General features: G+C 35.6%; 1 protein-coding gene across 2 annotated transcripts in view; it reads left to right on the forward strand.

Annotated features, from left to right (window-relative positions):
* pvalb6 (parvalbumin 6) overlaps positions 1-20,617 on the forward strand; it is a 59,637-nt gene that overhangs the window by 18,217 nt on the left and 20,803 nt on the right. The window contains exon 1 of one of the 2 annotated variants that reach the window (XM_058771413.1): positions 4,951-5,167. The exons of the other annotated variant lie outside the window; for it this stretch is intronic. The gene's annotated coding sequence lies outside the window, so the exon portion shown is untranslated. Of the gene's footprint in view, positions 1-4,950; positions 5,168-20,617 lie in introns of those variants that run through there. 2 annotated transcript variants of the gene reach the window in all.

Genomic DNA, 20,617 nt, shown 5'->3' on the forward strand with positions numbered 1-20,617 from the left:
TTTGCAGAGCGGTACATCAGATGAACTCTGAAAAGTGGCGTTTTTAGGCTGGCCCATGCACAAATAGCCTATAGCATAAGCTCTTTTTAACCCAGGAACAAAAATACGAAAAGCTTTCCGTTTGCCAAACAGAACGAAATAATAATAATAATTGAATTATTATTATTATTATTATTATTATTATTATTAGCCTATTAGAAAATGTCTTTTATTTCTTTTTGTTCGTATTTCGATTTGTTGTTAAATCAAACTTCAGTCATTCAAATAAAGAAATATTCCAAGCCCGGAGTGGATATTCAAAATGGCTGTTTTGATCTGATCATATAGCCTAAATGAGTCATGGGTCTGAGTGTAGTTATTGACTATATTGTAGACAGATTGGAGATTAATCCTAATAAACATGCTGCTACAAATTAAAACCATTACATTAAAATACATTTAAAACAGTGTATTTCATAACTTCAGCAGCGTGCAGATTATATGTCAGGACAGTAGCACGGACAATCAGCTTGCTCACATAATGCAGGCTACCATCTATTATAACGGGAAAATATTTATGACATATGTTGTTATTATGAGAAAGAAATATGTCGTTTTAACGAGAAAAGATGTCGTTTTAACGAGAAAACATCTCGTTATTACGAGAAAAGATGTCGTTTTAACGAGATAATTATGTCGTTTTAACGACATAACATCTCGTTTTTACGAGAAAAGATGTCGTTTTAACGAGAAAACATCTCGTTATTACGAGAAAAGATGTCGTTTTTACGAGAAAACATCTCGTTATTACGAGAAAAGATGTCGTTAAAACGAGAAAAGATGTCGTTTTAACGACATAAGATCTCGTTATTACGACATAATTGAGTGGAAAAAATAATATGTGTGTGGCAGCAATGCGTCACCGTAATTTTATTTGTTTTCTTTATATCTTTATTTTATGAAATTTAAATGATCGCGCAGGCACATCCCGCTTTTCAGCAGAGGTGGACAGTAACGAAGTAAATTTACTTGAGTATTGTACTTAAGTACACTTTTTGCGTATCTGTACTTTACTTGAGTATTATTTTTTTCTGGAAACTTGCGACTTTAACTTCAATACATTTGAAAGACAGATATCTTACTTTTTACTCAACTACATTTATATCAAGGTCCCCAAGTACAAAGTCGTTATATTTAGCAGTTTTTACAGTTTGTGCATTTTCAGATTCACTGAACACTTTTTTTCTGCAAAAAATCCGGCCTGCGATCTGCCAGGACCTTCCTGTGTTGCCAAGTGTTACAGTATTTCTAAGCCTGCAGTTTTCCGCCTAGCTTTGAATTGACATTTGGCTGATTTTTTTACGCAAATCTGGCAACCTCAGGACTAATAACCCCACTAAACTAATGTAAATGTCTGCGCTACTGCACAGCTAAAAGCGCTCTACAAAGGCATGTGTTAACTCATTAAAGCCCTTTGGAAAATTAACCATGTTTTTACTATAGTAACCATAACTATGGTATTTGCAGTAAAATATATATATATATATATATATATATATAACTTAGGCCTACTGGTAAATTGCTGCTAAAAACTGGTCAGGGAAGTATATAAATCTGAACATTATTTTATTGTCAAAACACTGGACATAAATACATATATTATTATTATTATTATTATTATTATTATTATTTTATTTTTATTTTTGTGCAAACAAATGATCAAAAATTAGGCTAAATGAAAACTTTGGAATCTAAACTGGGAATCAATAAGAACTGAAATCAATTAGCAGAATCAGAATCAAAGTGGATAAAATTCAAACAATACCCAAACCTAGCCACATGTTGTGAAGTTCACTGATTTCTGAGCATTTTATGAACACTGATCAGTTGATGGCAAAATTAAAAAAGATGGTTATTTGGTGCAACCTGCACACCCATGGCCATACTGAGAGAGTATGTTCCAGTTTTCTGAAGAGACTAAAGGTTTGTTTTCTTTTCAATGTTTGCTTTGTTGCCTAAAATGAACCATATCATAGACTTCAATATCTCTTTGAAAAAATAACTTTGTAACTTTTAAACAAGTATTAAAATGAGTTCAATATAGTTCAATGTAGTTGTAGGAGTGTTAAAAAAAAAAAAAGATTTTCTTCATTCAGTTGTTCCATTTCTATAGGTTTGGTAACATAAAAGCTCTTAATTCCAAAGATAATACAAGCTAATCAGTGTATTCAGTAGGTTGCATTAGTGGCATAAGGTATTGTAAGTATACAACAATGCGACAATAAAACAATGCATTTACTTTTTACTTTTGATACTTAAGTACTTTTAAAAACATGTACTTCCGTACTTTTACTTAAGTAAAAATCTGTCTTTACAACTTTCACTTGTAGTGGAGTAGTATTTGACCAGTGGTATCTGTACTTTCTCTCAAGTAAGGAAGTTGTGTAGTTTGTCCGCCTCTGCTTTTCAGCTTTGCTAACTTGACATTTCAGCCATTAATCAAACTAAAATTGATTCTACCGAGCATAAAAGTTACACTGCTCAATTTAAAAGGTCCGCTGTAAAATCAGCGTGCAGCGCCCAAACAAATGTTTTTGTGCATATGAAGGCTGATGTTTTACGTGGATATTGGAACACAAGTGTGAAGTAGCTTTGTTTACATCATGGATAATTGTTTAGCATCCAAATATTAATAAAAATAAAAATGCAGATAAGTTTGTTTCGTCAATGGAACTGATTTGGAGAAATATAGCATTTGCTCACCAGTGGATCCTCTGCAGTGAATGGGTGCCGTCAGATCGAGAGTACAAACAGCTGATAAAAATAATCCGCAAGTAATACACACCACTCCAGTCCATCGATTAACATTTTTGAAATTTGTGAAAATCTGTGTGTATTCAAGAAGCAAATCCATCATAAAATGTTTTTAACTTCAAACCAAGTCATCTATCAATAATATTGCTTTATCCAATGAAAACGTTGTCTCGTTTGAATAAGAGGAGAAATATGCACAGATCAAACACCTTTTCAAGCGAAACCAGTCCAAACAGCTCTAAACAAATATGCTGGTGGATTTTAACAGCAGGGATGGACTTTTTCACTTAAGGAAATGTTATTATGCATTATGGTATATGGATTGGTATTTTGAGGAGTGACAGTTTAAAGTTAAAATAGTATAATAATGTATTACAAACATGCAGCTTTTCACTTCACAAGATGAATTGGAGCCATGTGGATTACTGTGATGTTAATATCAGATGTTTGAACTCTCATTCAAGTCTGAGCAGTTCCTCACATAAATGTATCATATGGCTTCAGAAGACGTGAAATTTAGTGCACAAGTCATATGGACTATTTCTATGGTGCTTTTAAGAGGATTTTATTGTTGTTGTTGTTTGGTAGCCTGACGGTCACTGTATCCTTCAGTGTTTGGAAAAGAGCTACGCACAACATTATTCAGAATTTCCTCTTATGTTTTACATGGAAAAAAGAAAGTTGTCCAGGTTTGGGACAACATAGTAAATGATGATAGAATTTTCAATTGTGGGTGAATTATTTCTTGAATGCAGACACCGCTGCCACTTTGATATAAACAGATGTAGTGATGTATGGCTCATTGGAGCACATTTGCTGGACTGTGACGGGCAGCAACAGGCACAATATACATGCTTGAAGACAAATTACATTTATTTCTGCCTGAAATTCTCTCACACATTCAGCTTCTTGTTTATGCGTTATACAATTTAGATAATTGTGTTTGTGCCTTTGGGTCATCCTATTATGATTTGGAATCATTTGCTGCTCCCTGTACCCCTCCTGGGGATTCGTCCCTCGTGTTTACTAGTCATTCTTCTACACTCAGCGACTTTTTGTCTTTTTTTTTGTGCAAGTTGGTTTATTAATCCTTGTGTTTCATCACCTCCTCAAAAAATAATTTTCCTTCGGGGTTTGCTCAGAGCCTTCTGGATTGTTCTTTCATATCTCAGGAGATTTCAAATTTCAGTTGCCTCTCATTTAGGTATTACATTTTCCTCTTAAAATTCCTTAGGAGAAGTAAGTTTAGAAACAAAGTAAAGAGTTATTAGATGAATGTGGATAGCATGGTGCTCATACAGTATATCATTTAATCTCGAAATAATTAGAAGAGTTAAGTTTGAAATCTTTGACATTTGATTGCGGAAGTTTGAGGCACTGTTAGATCTCTTCCGAAACTCTGTAGGAGACACATTCAAAGTTACTATGGTATTTTAATAAGGAAAAAAAAACATGCAGGACACTTGATAGTTCATCCAAAAATCATAATGTTAGGGTCCAAACAACTTGGACTTGGACAACTTGGAGAGTAAATAATGACAGTTTTATTTTTTTGGTGAACTATCGCTTTAAGGGACTTTACAGAAGTTCTTTTGCTTTTAGATCGATCTGATCATATTTTGTTTTAACTTGTTTGTTCATTTATTCAGATATTAAATTGTTTGTTCAGTGGAGCATTAATTAATTCACACATTAATTAATACAGTTATTTGTTAATGAATTCATTTGTCGTTTCTGTACCATATTCATTTTGTCAATCTTTTGAAATTCATTGGACGATCAAAATCTTATTTGGTGATTCATTAATAAATTACTAATCATTTATTAGTAATTTGTCCATTGTTCACCTTGTTCACTCATTCATTCATTCATTAAGTCATTTGTTCATTCTTTCATTGATTTGTTTATTCGAGTCTATTATTCGGTCATTTGTTCATTCCTTCATTAGGTAATTTGGTCGTTTAATTGGTCGTTTTATTATTCTGTCATTCATTCATTGAGTCGGTCCTTCATTCATTCACTGATTCTCATTGCTTTTCTTACGGCATCGCACGGTCCCTCCTTTCCGATTTACGCCCCTCCTCTTCTCTCTGTCTGTTTCTCCCTCACTTTCTCTCTCTCTCTGTCCGTTTATCTTCCTCTCACACTCTCTCTCTCCCCTTCATCTCACCTCCAACTAGTCAGTGTTCCGTCTCTGTCCTGTTCTGTCTCTCTCTTTTTCCCTCTCTGTCTATCTCTCTCTCTCCCTCTCTCTCTCTTTTTGGTGTACTCAAGCTCCAGTTCGGTTTGCTGTCTGTCTGTGCGTTGCCGGTCTCGTTCCTCTGCAGACCTGAACCTCCAGCTGAACCCGGGACTCCAGCTCACTCTACAGCGGGTAAGACTCCAGGAATGCTCTGCTACCACACAGGGAAGAGTTATGTGATGATAAAACAGGGAACTGTTTGATGGGATGGAGACAGGAAGGAGAACAAGTGCGAGAGCCGTAAAGGAAGTGAGAGAGAAAGTACAATGAAAACTGGGAGAAAAAATCAATTATCAAGTACGAGGAAGATTAAAATAGTTAGAGGATGTAGAAAGACAGAAAGAGGTGGTCATCTCATATCAAAGACATTGTGGCTACAAAATCATCTTCATGTAATATCCCATTCACAAAGCACAGCTGAGCTCTGCCAGCGCTCCGCACTGTGTGTGTGTGTGTGTGTGTGATGAGAGAGCTTGTACAGCATTCCTGAAAAATGTAATAGATCAAATCTAGTGAAAATGGGACTCTAAAATGATAAAAGAGTGGCAGAGAGTTTTATGAAGACACATTGAGATGAACTTGATGAATCGCTCATTAAAAAGTGATTTAAACTTCGCCGCAGTGATGAAGGCAATGTGGCATAGAGCACTCTATCTATCTATCTATCTATCTATCTATCTATCTATCTATCTATCTATCTATCTATCTATCTATCTATCTATCTATCTATCTATCTATCTATCTATCTATCTATCTATCTATCTATCTATCTATTGTTCTGTCGTTCTATCGTTCTATCTACCGTTCTATTGTTCTTTCATTCTGTCTATAGATCTGTCTTTCTGTTATTCTGTATATCAGTCATTCTATCTGTCTATTATTCTGTCTTTTTATCTATCCAACTGTCTATTTATCTCTCTGTCTGTTTGTCTTTCTGTAATTATGTCTGTCCATCTCTGATATTGGAGTGTCGTTGCTATTTAGTTCGGTTCTCTAAATGCATATTGATCTCATTCATAAACTGACGCTGATCCTACTATAAACGTACTGAGAGAAACGATATTGTGACAAATAATATATCATCTGCATCAAGTTGATTTACCTTTGTCACTTTTTTTTTCATCTCTCAGCATACACTCAAGGACTTTTCATTGACTTCTGTTGTTTTGTATTGAGGTAATTTTAGTAAGTCTAAACATGACCCTTACAGAAACCTTGTTATTATATTGAGATGTTCTACAAGGCATTATATAGTCCTTTTATTAAGGCGACTGTCCCCGCAATGTTGGTGGTACCAGGTTTTATCATCCTTGTGGTCACAATGTAAGCAAAACCTCCATATACACCTTTTCTTATAGCCCAGATGTTGTAATTGCACAATCTGAAGATTGAACTAGCACAGAAAGAGAGTTACGGACTCACATAAATGACACAGGATGAGGAGAAGAGCTTGGCTGCATTAGTGCTGCTCCGGTCCTGGTGCAGTAACATGTCTTTGGGTTCAGATACTCTCTGAGGCACGCTGTCCGGGTGTTCGGGGACTGCTGGAATGGGGTTAGCGCGTATTAGCTAAAAGGATAGCATAGCAAAAAGATTACAGCCATTCTGCAGTGATGGCACAAAGTCTGCATGAGTGTGTGTCTGTGAGTGTGTGAGTAAAAGATGCATTACTCCTGCAGGCTGGCTGCTCTGGTTAATGGACCAAATCAGTCACACATGCTCAGTCTCTTGCACATTTTTGGTCATTTAACCCTTTTGACTGGATTAACCGTCCACCAGAGATTACCAGTTTAAACCGTGTGGTTCCTTGAACTAGTCTTTCTTTTCATTTATATTCTCTGGTGTGTTTCCTGCATGCTGTCATCTTGATTTAAAGGTGAAATGTTTAATTTTTGCACCGCTAGTGGCACCAAATGGAACGATTCTGTCCCAGAGGTGCGGTCCATCTGTGAGTCCACACTTTTTTGGTGACAATGCCACACAGACTGATAAAGAACTGTTCTGGAGCCCACAAAAGTCCTTCTGAGCTCCCTTCCAAAACATAAAATGACAAATAAAGCACCAGCCATCGTATGACTGGTGCATATCAGTTGACAGAACCAGTGATTGTGTTTCACTGTTTTTGAAACGCTCCCCTTATCTACCAATGGTCCACCAAACAAGTCAAGTCAAATTAATTTATATATCTCTTTCTACAATTCACATAGTTTCAAAGCAGCTTTTCTGACAATCTTGATGTTGATGTTTATAATATTCATAACTTTATGCATTATATTACAGATAAGAGATTGCTGATAATATAGTTTACATTTTGAAATGATATAATTAATGTATTCATGACTTTCTTAAAGAAGTTTGGGAGAGTTAAAGTCTACTTAAAGTCTCAAATTAAAGAGACAGTTCACCAAAAATGAGAATTCTGTCATGAATTACTCGTAAGACCTTCATTCATCTTCAGAACACAAATTAAGATATTTTGAATGAAATCCGAGAGCTTTCTGATCATCCATAGACAGCAACACAACTGACATGTTCAAGACCAAGAAAGGTAGTAAGGACATTGTTAAAATAGTCCATGTGACATCAGTGGTTCAACTGTAATGTTATGAAGCTACGAGAATACTTTTTGTGTGCAAAGAAAACGAACATAACTCCTTTTTTTTCAACATTTTCTTCTCTTCTGTGTCAACGCATGTTCACGAGAGCTTCATAAATTTAAGGTTGAACCACTGATGTCACATAGACTATTTTAATGATGTCTTTACTACCTTTCTGGGCCTTGCACGTTTCAGTTGCTGTCTATGGAGGATCAGAAAGCTCTCGGATTTCATTAAAAATACCTTAATTTGTGTTCAGAAGATGAACGAAGGTCTGGAATGACATGAGGATGATTCATTAATGACAGACTTATCATTTTCGGTTGAGCTATCCCTAGTTAGGAGACTTGAACATTTGCCATTATAGAAGATTTAAACAAAGAATATGACACATTTTCTGGTGTTTCTTTGAATTTGCTCATACAATCTTGGATGAACAGATAGACAGTGTGTATTTGCGTATGTGTGTGTTTTTGGATGTGAGAGCCGTCGAGATTGGACAGCTGACACTAATTGAGTATTGGCAGATAGAGAATGCAATGTTGGTGTGTGTGGGATGGTGTGTGTATGTTTGAATTTCTCTCGTACGTGGGCAGCTTTTAGATGAAACTCAACAGCCACCTATTTCTCACGATCTGTTTTTGTCTATCTATCTATCTATCTATCTATCTATCTATCTATCTATCTATCTATCTATCTTTCTCTCTCTCTCTCTTTCTCACACACACACACACACACACACATCATTCATTGAGGCTTTTCTGGAGATTAATTAATGCGCTGTACTGTTGTGACAGTCTTGAAATGATAGATTAATTGATTCAAGACTTTGTGAGGTCTGCGTTATTTCAGCCCCGCATTAGAGGCCTCACGTAAAACGATCAAAGCAATTACGGCCGATGTCTCATCAGAACTACATGTGCATACTAATTAAAGCTGAAGTGACTTGTGATTTGGAGGATATGGTGCAGATATGCGTTGTTTACTCACATTCATGTCATTTTAGACCCACATGACAAAAATAATTTGTTATTATTTATTTATTTATAATAACATTAAAGGACACCATCATAAAAATTGAATTATATTTCAAGGCTTCAAGTCAACAGAGGTGAAAATGATCATGAAATGACCGAAGTGGTCTGTTTTTCAGTCTTCTGCTGTATAAAATGGTTTCAAAAACTTTCACCTTTGTATTCCACGGGAGAAAGTAAGTCATATTCCTTTAATGTTAGTGACTGCACGTACACATCTGTTTGAATGCACACACATACAGAAGCACATTTATTGAACAGCTGCTCATACAGAAGAGCGTCACAGCTTTCTGCTTCCAGTCACATTCACAAAGCAGGAGGCTGATTCTGAGTCATAACTCAATATTTGAGCTGTCAGAACCCCTAGATTTCCCACAAATTCAGGTTTAGATTCCCTTTAACCATTTACGCCTGATCACATGCTCATTCAAGGTCAAGCGGTCTGATAACTGCCTCTGCTCTTAGCGCTACAGCAGACCACTGCAGTACATAGGCTACTAATGGATTTGATTTCAGTCTAGTTTTACTTGTGATTTTAATTTATGAGGTTCCCATTAAGGATGGATCATGATTGGGGTTGGACTTATTTTCCAGTATTGATAAGGTTATAATTATGTTTGTGTTATGGTTGATAACCAATAAATAATTATATAAAAATATTTAATTAATATTATTGAGATTGATACAATTTATACTATTTTGTCTGAAAAAAAAGTCTCATTTTAAATGTTGCAAGTACATTTCCAAAACTATATGCGTGTAAGAAATGAATAATTTTACTCGGCAAGGATGCATTAATTACATAAAGAGTGACAGTAAAGACTTGAAATAGAGCTAAAAAAAAAATTCATATAAATGCTGTTCTTTTAAAATTTGTATTCATGAAAGACTCAAAATACACTTATACAAAAAGTGTGTGTATACATATATACTGATATTAAGAAGGTAATAATCATATTACTTCTGGAATCTGCTGGAACACTGAAAATGATGGACTGGCCCCCTCAAAGTCCGGACCTCAACCCCATCGAGCAAATTTGGGGCGAGTTGGAAAATAAACTGTGCAGATCTACATGCAAAGAAAAGCCTTTGGCTTGAGTTGCAGAAGGCATTGGATAACTTTAGTGTTGAAGTTCTCAGGAAATGTATTGACACTATGCCAGAGAGATGTGCTGCTATAATTGAAAATATTAAAGTTAAAAGTGGATAAAAACAGTACGACTCACTTCATCTGATATCCGTTGTGCTCAGAGCAACCATCTGCATGTTTCACGAACATTATGAAATGAATGTGTATATATAGTCCCGATAGATTTTAGATGCTAGATTTTTCTGATTTTTGTTTTCATTGTAATATTTTTTTTTTTGTGGTGCTTTATCAGTATTGATATCCCTCTGATCACATCTCACAGGCCTTCAGTTGGGTTCATTGTAATCTGGTTATGTGTTTATGATGGATCAGTCACCATTACGAAGAAACAAATCCGGCTCTCTTGTTTGTGTCCTTGTCAGCGACATTGTGTGGGTGTCAGCAGTGTTCGAAATTAATATGTGTGTTGGATGCTAAGCCTTTCGTATACGTGTGTTTTTGTGTTTATCTGATTTGGATTTTATCCATAATGCTAAAAAACCTGCTAATTATCCACTCAGAATTGAGCCGCGTGCTAATGGACAGACACGCAGACCCATTAGCTGGCCTGTTAATATCAGCGCAGGACAGATAAACATGAGAGGGTTTCTGTTAATAAGTCATTCTTTGGTATGGCAGTGTGTAAATACAGTATTCTGCATAAGAGTGTGGCACTAATTTATACATCTGTGGAAAAAGCAGATGTCTGAACGTGGGAATGTATGCTGTATCCCTAGCCTTCTTGTTTTTGCCTTATTCTCTTAGGTTTCAGCATTTGTACATTTAATCATTTGTTTCTTATGCAAATCTATCATGTAGCCTCAGAAGACTCCCTTTTATGATACTTCTATAGAGCTTTTGTTTACTGAAATCTCTTCTGATTGCAGACTTTGGTATCTTGGCAAAGCTGAGCCAAATGCGTGCGACTGATCTATTCTAAGCACTTTGTAGCATTTTAAGGTGAGTATTTTTTGCGAGGGAAAAGTCTAACTTTAGACTGACGTTGAGGTCACTGTGTTGCACCAGGAGTCACACCTTCAATTAACCAGTCCCTGACCTCCTAAATGAGGTCAGCTCTGTGGCAGAGGTCCACTGGGAAACCAGTCTAAAACGGACTCACTCTGTCTTATCCTGTTTTTTGCGCTCTTCTTTATTTAGCTTCTGGATGTTCTTAAATACACGGTGATATGCCCTAAATTTGTGCACATTCCTTGAAAAGCAGCTGAGCTCTGGAGAATTTGTAATTTTTTGAAAGAAGGCTTTTATGCTCTCCAAGGCTGCATTTATTTGATCAAAAATACAGTAAAAACAGAAACATTGTTGGATATTATTACAATTTAAAATGCCGGTTTTCTATTTTAAAATGTAATTTATTCCTATGATGACAAAGCTGAATTTTCAGCATCATTACTCCAGTCTTCAGTGTCACATGATCCTTCAGAAATCATTCTAATGTGCTGATTTGCTGCTCACAAACATTTCTTATTGTTATCAACGTTGCAAACAGCTGCTTAATATTTTTGTGGAAACTGTGCTACCTTTTTTCAGTATTATTTGATGAATAGAAAGTTTAATAAAAGAACCGCATTTACTTTTGTAACATTTATGCAAGGTCTATCACTTTACCATAAATTTGATGTGTCCTTGCTGAATAATAGTATTACTTTATACACACACACACACACACATATATATATATGCAGCACATGCAGACTCATTCTCTTTCTGTCTCTATTGCAGAGGTCAATCAGTTCAATTCATTCAGTCAGCAGAAAAGGAGAGGGAGAGCGTGTTCCTTTGCTTTTCACTGAATAGCGGTTTTCAGTTACAGTATCTCTGCTTTGTCATCTCAGAAATCCGCTTGATCTCAAGGGACGCTTGCACCTAAAGGGCAACATAATAGAAGTCACAACAGCCGATATGAACTCGCAACTTCAATCTAGCGACCAGTAGGATTTCATGTCTTCACCCTGTGGGGAGTAGAAAAATTTCCCAAGTCCTTTTTGTCTGATAGAGTTCCAGAGGTTAAGGATATTGCCTCAGAGTCATGATTCGGTCCCCTGCTGAATCAAGATTAGTTTTGATTTGTCCTCCGAGATATAATTAGCCTTATTATTCTGTAGTCTGACCCCACTACTCTCACAGAACCAATGGCAATGATTCACATGCACCAATGGGACAAATGAATTTGGTTCATTTCTAGCTGAATCAAATGCATGTTTAAAGGGATAGTTCACTTGATGTGTTTTGTCTTTACAATTAATGTTTTTTTCTTCTCCATATCTCTTTTTCTCTTAATATGGAAGCTTGTTTATGCAATGGAATGAATAAAATAAATAAAAAGGTAAAATTCTGACTTTCTTTCAGTTATTAGTTTATATTACTTGTTTTCAGAATTGCAGGATATAAAGTCATAATTGCAAAAATTGTAAGTCATGAACTTGAAACTGTGAGAAAACAAGTCAGAATTGTGAGGGGAAAAATGCAATTACCTTTGAAATAAAAAAAACAAACAGTTGCAATAGTCTCTAGAAACCAAGAACCAACCAGAATCCTCGTCATTTGTGTTGTTGCTGAGGTCATTTTGCTTCTTGCAAAAACAGACAAGGGACAAACATGTATTGTACCGCTTGAAGCCAGTGAATTCTGGGATAGCCAGAAGACAGAAATGGTCACGTGTGGAATGAAGTGACTTAATTAGGCCGAACAGTGCTTTAATACCCACAGGGCTCTGGGCAATTACAGTAAGAGGCCATTATTACAGTATTACTCCGTGTGTGTGTGTGACTGCATATATAGCTCATTACTTTCATTTACGTCCTGTACGACCATGAGATGTAAGTCCTCTCTCTCTTTCATTCTGCAGTTCTCTATGCGGCACTAAGTGCACTGTTTTTGCCTCAGGCTCAGGCTGGTCACTAGAGTGTAAAGCAACTGTGTGTATGAGTGTTTGTGTAGATTTATGTTGCAAAATCTGAACCGCTGTAAGAAGCAGACTAGTGGTCTACTGCCCTTGATACTGATACAGGACCTCTCTCTCTCTCTCTCTGTCTTAGCTGTAAAAATGGCAGAGAAAATGTTTTTTTTCATGGCTAAACACATGCACGTTGTGTATATGCATGTGTTTATCTTCAGAAAACAGTCGTGCTGGTGTCTAAATGCTAAATGGACCCGACTTAAACTTTGCAGAAAGCTCTTGGAGTGCCTGTCATTCATAAAAATACCATGTTTTATTAAATAGTATGCCATAAAGGTGATGTGTAAAAGACTTATGTGCTAATTTTCAAGTCTTCTGAAATCTTATGATAGATTTGTGTGAGAACTGAAAAGATTTGCTTTAGCGATGTGTTCTTGAGGGAATGTAAAGATGTTCAGTTTGTGAATAAGTCATTGTTTTGAGTCTAATCTTCTTTAATGTACTGGTTGATTAATAAAACCTGTCTGTCTGTTCTCAGTTTTAACTCACTGACTCAAGGATCCAGTCCCAGTGATGTCTGATTTGTGAATAAATCATTGGTTTTATGAACCAGTTGATTCACATTCACCAATAGGATTAAAGGGTTACTCCACCCCAAAATGAAAATGTTGTCATTAATCACTTATCCCCATGTCGTTCCAAACCCGTAAAAGCAAAAACCAAAATAACAACTTTATTCAACTGAAGTAGTTGATCGCAGTTTTAATTTGTACATACTACTCTCTTCACACACAGTTTTTTGCCTACGATAAAGTAGAGAAGTATGCAGCCATAGCCACATGTCCAGTTTTTGAATGAATCATTCTTTTAAGTCAAATCTTTTCAATGAACTGGCTAATTCACAAAATTACTTATTCCAAAATACGGCTAAATCGGTTTAAACTAAATGAAAACTCAATGATCCTGTCACATCAGTATCCGTTTTGTGAAGAAGTCATTCTTTTGAGTAAAATCTTTTCCGTTAACCTTTCAAAATAACAAAACCTATATAAATATCTGTTCACAAATCAAATAAAAATGATTCAATTACAGCAATGTCTGTTTTGTAAATGAATCATTCTTTTGAGTCGAATCTTTCTGTGAACTGGTTGATTCACAAAACCTGTCTGAATAATTAATTTGCAAAAAGATCTGTTCACAATTTCAACTTACTGAATCTCCGATCAAATCACAGTGACTCTCCGATTTGTGAATCAGTTGACCTATGAGGCAGATCTTTTCAGTGAACTATTCAGTTCACAAATCTGTTCTCAGTTTTAACTCACTGACTTAATGATCCAATGACAGCGATGTGTGATTTGTAAATTAATCGTTCTTTTGACTCAACTCTTTCTATGAACCCGTTGATTTGCGAAACCTGTCTGAATTATTAATTTGCAAACAGAATCTGCAAATCAGAATATGTTAATCTATTCTCAATTTCACAGCTATTGATTTGTAAATTGTAAAATATTTGTTCTTTTGAGTCAAATCTTTTTCTCAATTTCAACCCACTGACTTAATGGTCCAGTCACAGCAGTGTCTGATTTCTGTATGAATCATTTATTTGAGTCAGAATCTTTCAGAAAATCTGAATGATTCATTCACAAATTAGACTGAGTTGGTTCTCAATTTCTACTCACTGACACAATGATCCGTTCACAGTTGGGCAGCAGGAATATTATCAGTGAATAAAATCAATTTTTTTGCTCTGTTTGTCACACAAAGCTCTTGTATGACTTCAGAAGGCTTGATTGTAATTGTATAGCTGCATAGGCGACTTTTATGGCTCATTTATAAGCTTTTTGAAACATGAAAGCTTCAGTCCACGTTTATGCATGGAAAAGAGCTTTTCCAAAGAGACTTTTAGCACTTGAGAATTTGTATTTAAATGCTCACAACATTTTAGGATGAACCATTCCGTTCCACAGGTTTTATCTCAAAATCAGCACAGAAAATGGCAAAACATCTGCAGATCCCATCTGGGGCTACTAATTACACTTCCTTTAAGCTCATTTTAACATGTTGTGGGTATTACTGCTGAATTGTTGTGTTTTCATGTTGATTCGTGTGTGTTACACTGAAGATTTGCTGACTGCAGAGGGATTCCTCAAATAATTCTATTTTCAAGGATTCTTAAACAGCGAACAACAGTCCCCTCCAGCACACACACACACACACACACACTCGTACTCTTACACACACACATTGCACCAGACACGAGGAGAATACTGATTTTATGTTGGTCCTCTTTTTTCACGCTATAAGCTGTGGACATGACAAGAATGGAAATAGAGAGAGCGAGCAAGCTGTCTGCTGGGTTGCGGAGAAACAAGGTGGTAAAGGAAGAATAGAGGACAGGAGAAAAGGAATGAATGAACTAGAATGGAGGTGAGGAGTGTGTGAATTAAAGAAATTAATAGTTTAAGATGGCACAAAGAGAGATGAATTAGTAGAGCATTGAAAATTAGTTTGAAAGGGATCTTCACTGCACAAACAAGCCACATTTGGTTCTGGAGTGGGACGTTTCAGTGATAACTTGAAACCAAAACTTGAAAGCCCTCAAAACCAGTTCAGACTGGTCCAGTTCTGGATTAGCTGGTTCTGAGGTTTATTGTGGTGAAGGAAAGAGTTCTTGAACCTCAATGTTCTTCCGTTTGTTACAAATATATGAGGAAATAATATACAATGTACCATGCATACAAACGTGTTTTAAAGTTTCATTCATAAAAAGTTTACTTTCGACTCTGATTTTGACGGTCATTGGTTGTTGGCAGCAATTATGTGCTGCAATCGAGAGTAACACAGCCATTATGCTTATAATAATAAGAGTTATGTGTGTACATGTATTGATGTGAATGCTAACAGACACATAAATCCCCCTCTTAATGAGCAGAAAGCTTTGGTAAAGTCTTCTGTGCCCAAGAGATGTTTGTAATTGCCAATTATTTACTGTTATTGCTGTAATTAAAAGGGGCGAGTGTATTTGCCAGCACAGATAACTAAAGTAACCTCATCAGTGGCTCCTGTTCTCAATAAAATACCAAAGAATCAAAGTCAATAGATACAAATGGGTGCATAAACATGTTATGTAAAAATGTAAATGAATCTGATGTTTCAAAAAGCACTGTTCCTCACAGATCCAAAACTCTGAAGGATCCACTAATGACTTTGGCAGCAAACCCAGAATCTGTTTTGCAAGGAATTGACATTTGTCGCGTACTGTCCGCCAACAACCAGAGCCTGTTTTCCGAGAGTCACTTCAATCAAATCACAATTAAACATCTGCACGGGAGTCGTACCGTAAATTGAAGATCCTTTTCTCCACCATTTAATCGTGCAAAATCTTTGGACTGATAATATGACTGAACAAAAGTGATTAGCTCGCATTCAGACGGCCACAGCAGCTGGTACAAACACATTAGCGGCAAATTTATGTTTGCATGCTCCTCTTGACTTCTTTGTAGTTTGTAATTAAATTAGTTAATTTATTTGTTCATTGCTTTCTTTCTGTTAGGAATGTGATTATTAGTAGCATATGTTGTAGCTCTTCAAAAAATCACAATGATAATCACAGTTTCTATTATTCCTAGAGTTTTTGTTAATAAAATATTATATTATGTACTCATACTGTATTAAAATTATGTTTCATACCATTTTTATTAAATGAATTAGTTTTATATTATTTTTTAATATAAACTATTTACTATAATTGTATTAAATCATAGTTTTGTAATGTTAGTTAAATAATAATATTTTAAAATGATATATTATCTTTCAAACTTAATTGCTTTTAATTTCTGATTAGTAACAGTAACTGTAGTTGTATTGCTGTAGGTTTCTCTTTTATAGGAGATTCAATTAAGTATCACAGTAAGAATCTTAGGGCCAGATTTAGTCACAGCTTGCGCCAGCGCAAACCATCTTTTGGCGTTAAAATAGTACTGTCAGGATTTACTAAAGTTGCGCAGTGAAGAATTAGCGCTGAAAAGGCGTGGACACAGTTATTGTTGCGCCTGACCTTATTGAATATGTATTTGTTGGAGTTTCCCTTTCAGACACAGAATTTATGGGAGTAGAGTATTAAAATGAATCACACAATGTGCTTTAATAACGTTTGCGTTCATCAAATTACTGGTATTTACACCATTATTTAACGCCCCAAAAAAGCATGTCTTAAAGCAGGCGGTAATTTGTGCTGCTCTTGGTAGATTGCGCTGGCCATTATGGAAATGATCTGGCTGTGTCTGTGTTCTTTATTGTGCGCATTGTCAGTAAATCAAATGCAGAATTTTCCCCTCCCATTGGCGCTAAATTCTCAATTTGATATCCATTTAATCTCACTGAGACTCAAATACTGTAAGTATCAGATTGTCTCATTTCTAAGAATTTTTGGAGAAACATCTAAGACAAATGTTGACACATGAATGTGGATTTGATAACGGAAATTGCCTTTTCATGAGAATTTTCATGAGTTCATATTGAGACCCCTGACCTTCTGACCAGACTTTGGTTTCATGGCAGATCTGAGCATGGATGAGACTTCATTGAGATCACTTCTGAGACGACAATACTTTTTTTTTCTCAGTAAGCAACTTAAGCTTAATTTCCAGTGTTACCTCCATTTAAACTCACTGATATCTTTGCGAAACATATTAAAGAGATCCCATTTGTGATTTTTTTCTTCCTGTGAGCTCTTGACTTCTATAGTTACATAATTTCACAAATTCATTGCTAGATGCGACAGAGAAAGAGCACATCTCAGAAAACTGAGGCCAGTGACAGTACACTAAAATCTCCCAGCATGCTCTCTGGCAGCGAGCCACAGCCCTTCCCTGGTGTCTGATCTCAGATCAGTTTATTCTGTGCTGCTGCTTGCCTTCACACCAAGCAGTCTAGAGGACTTTTTATTCCTTTGCATTCCTTCAGATCTCAGTGCCTTTCTTCATTAATCCATCTGACTTTTCTTTTGCTTTTCATCTGCTCTTGCTCTTTTCTTTACTTCTCCACTTTTCTCAAGGTTGCCTATATTCATTACTTCACCTTCCTCTGTTTTTCTCAAGTTAATGGAATAGTGTGACCGTGGTTGTCAGTGTTTGTTGGAGTGACTGTGTTGGTGTTTTAATAGGTGTTTTTCAGTTGACTTCTATTTAGCAGAAAGTATGCGTATGATAACGTGGGTGTGTGGACGTCTGGTCTTGAATAAAGATTTTAGCAGAGGGATAAAGGTTTCTTTAAGATGAATATGTATGTTTTTGATGCTGAAAACGTTTTATCTGTTCTTACCTGCATCTCTCTCTCACTTCCAATGTCTGTATATGTGATTCACTTTACAGCTCTTAATGTACTATAATCGCTAACACACCAACTGGTTAAAAATAAAATCACAAATTGCTCAGAAAAGATGAACTTGGCAGTGCTTTTCTGCAGATTATATTTGGTTGAATGGAATACAATGATTTGGTTGAATCTAATGCAATGATTTTCAAAAAAGGGATGGTATCAATGATGTACGGATCAATTATATGCCAATTGGTCAAGATTTTTGCTTTTAGGTGTAGCATCCAGTATTGGATATTTAATTGTGCATTATATTTGTACATAATGTTTTATATACACATAAAGTTAATCTTTAAAATAAAATAATATCTCTATGACCAGCATTGGATATTTAGTTTTTTATATTTTTATATTTATATATTTTTTTTATCAACATCTATTGTTCACATTAAGTTCATCTTTAAAAACAAATAATTTAATAACACTGTTTAATGTTATGTTCTTCAAATCTTAAATTGAATATCTATCTTTCATGCTTAATATTATAGTGGTGTGATGCTTAAATTCACTTTAAAAAATGTATGATTTTAGTTTTAGTTGTCTAAATTTACAAAATTGTATGGAATTTTAATATTGACCATTTATCAGTTGAGCATAACATAAAAATAATTATCAGCTTACCAGAAATGTAATATTGTGCATCCCTAATTCTGACATTTGTATAGTGACTCAAGTGTCCAAATATTTTTACGTGTTTTATTCTTAGGTGTTTCTCCTCAGCTTGAAGTGTTTTTGATGCACCTAATGTCACCTGTAATATTACCAAAGGTCAAATCATTGATCTTTTGACACTAACACATACGCACACACATAAGATGGTGGTCAGGTATTACAAACGTGTTTTTGAAGCGCGATCTTCAATGCACCAGGCCTAGTTCTAGTTTTGAACTTCTGAATCCAGCAACAGAAGACAAGCTGAACTCAAAAGGTCAGTCTCACAGAAGAGTGTGTGTGTGTGTGTGTGTGTGTCTACAGGTCTACATATGTGTGTGAGTGTGATACACTCAACCTCTCAGGTTACAAGTTACAAGAATGTTTTGAAATTAATATTAAAATTCAAAGAAAATCCTTTTTTGTCCCTGAAGTGAACAAGAGATGCATTTTTGTGCGTGTGTTAACACAGAAACTCAAAAAGGAGTTCTTAGCGTGAAGCGTGAATAGACATACAACAGCATGAATGGACAGATGAAAGGATAACTGGAGTGTGTGTGGATGGCAGAGCTAGTTGGAGGAGCATATTGGCCTAAGGCAGTGATGCATTGTGGGAATCCTGCAGCATGCAATGAGGCTCATGCGAGACTGAACTTGAGAAAGGGGAAACTGGCAAAGCTGTCACTCCTATTGACGCATTAGGCACATTTATATATACACACATCTTTCATTTACCCAAAGCTATTTCCTCTTTGTCTTCTGCTTCTTGAAGTCTATTGCCTGTTTCTTGCAAGGAGTCAATTTTGGCTGTTGCTGATACCGATATATTTCCTTTTGTTTGGACACAACAACCAAGTCTCTCCTGTGTGGAAATTATAAGCAAATTATTTTTCATTTTGGTTAGCTTTTAACAAGAACTTATTTGTTAGAATTAAATAAACAATAATGAAGTTCTTTCATAATGTCATCACACTGAAGCTTTGAAAATAACATGGAATACTTAGGACCATGTGATATTTCAGTTTATCTTTTTTAATAAATCTGCAAAAATGTCAACAATTCTGTGTTTTTCTGTCAATATGGGGTGCTGTGTGTACATTAATGAGGAGAAGAAAAAAAAAAAGAACTTAAATGATTTTAGCAAATGGCTGCAATATAACAAAGAGTGAAAAATTTAAGGGGGTCTGAATACTTTTCGTACCCACTGTATATAACCTACTGGAGTACACGTATTGCACGTATTACGTATTGCATAAAGTGATGAAAAAACAATGATCAGCTTTCTGTTGTTTAGTGTAAATCAACTAATAATCTGACATTAATTGCAATCTTGAATCAGAATTTTAAGATCTGGCAATTCTGAGTTGTGAGAATCACAATTGCAAGAAAAAAGTCTGAATTGTGAAAAAATAAAAAATCTGAAATAAAAACTCACTAATACCTTTTTCTTTTTTTTTATTCTATGCCAGAAAAAATCTATCATATAGTTAAGCAGTGAGTTGTGTTGTTGTACGGGAAACACACCCCAGAACGTTTCTATTCCTATGTTTCCAAAATGATTAGTCAGAAAACATTTGATTAGAAGACATTTACAGCTTGGGTGATTGGCTCAAATATTTCTGTGGTCCCATTCAAATTTGCTTTCCTGTAAGCTGCCATAGATACAACTGGATTTGAGATGTTTCTTCAGGAATTGTAGACCTTCTTGATGCAAATGCACTTTATAACTCAAAGATATTTCATCTTTTGTTTTATCTTCCTTTTCTTCAAGACCGAAAATACCCCATAGCCTGTTTCTCTTTCTCCTCTCAGTCTCTTTCACTGGAGAGCAAGGTTTGTTCTTCTCCTGAGCCCTTATCTCTAAACACACATACA

The sequence above is a fragment of the Onychostoma macrolepis genome, chromosome 03 (genome assembly GCF_012432095.1).
Source record: "Onychostoma macrolepis isolate SWU-2019 chromosome 03, ASM1243209v1, whole genome shotgun sequence".
NCBI classification, from domain to species: domain Eukaryota; kingdom Metazoa; phylum Chordata; class Actinopteri; order Cypriniformes; family Cyprinidae; genus Onychostoma; species Onychostoma macrolepis.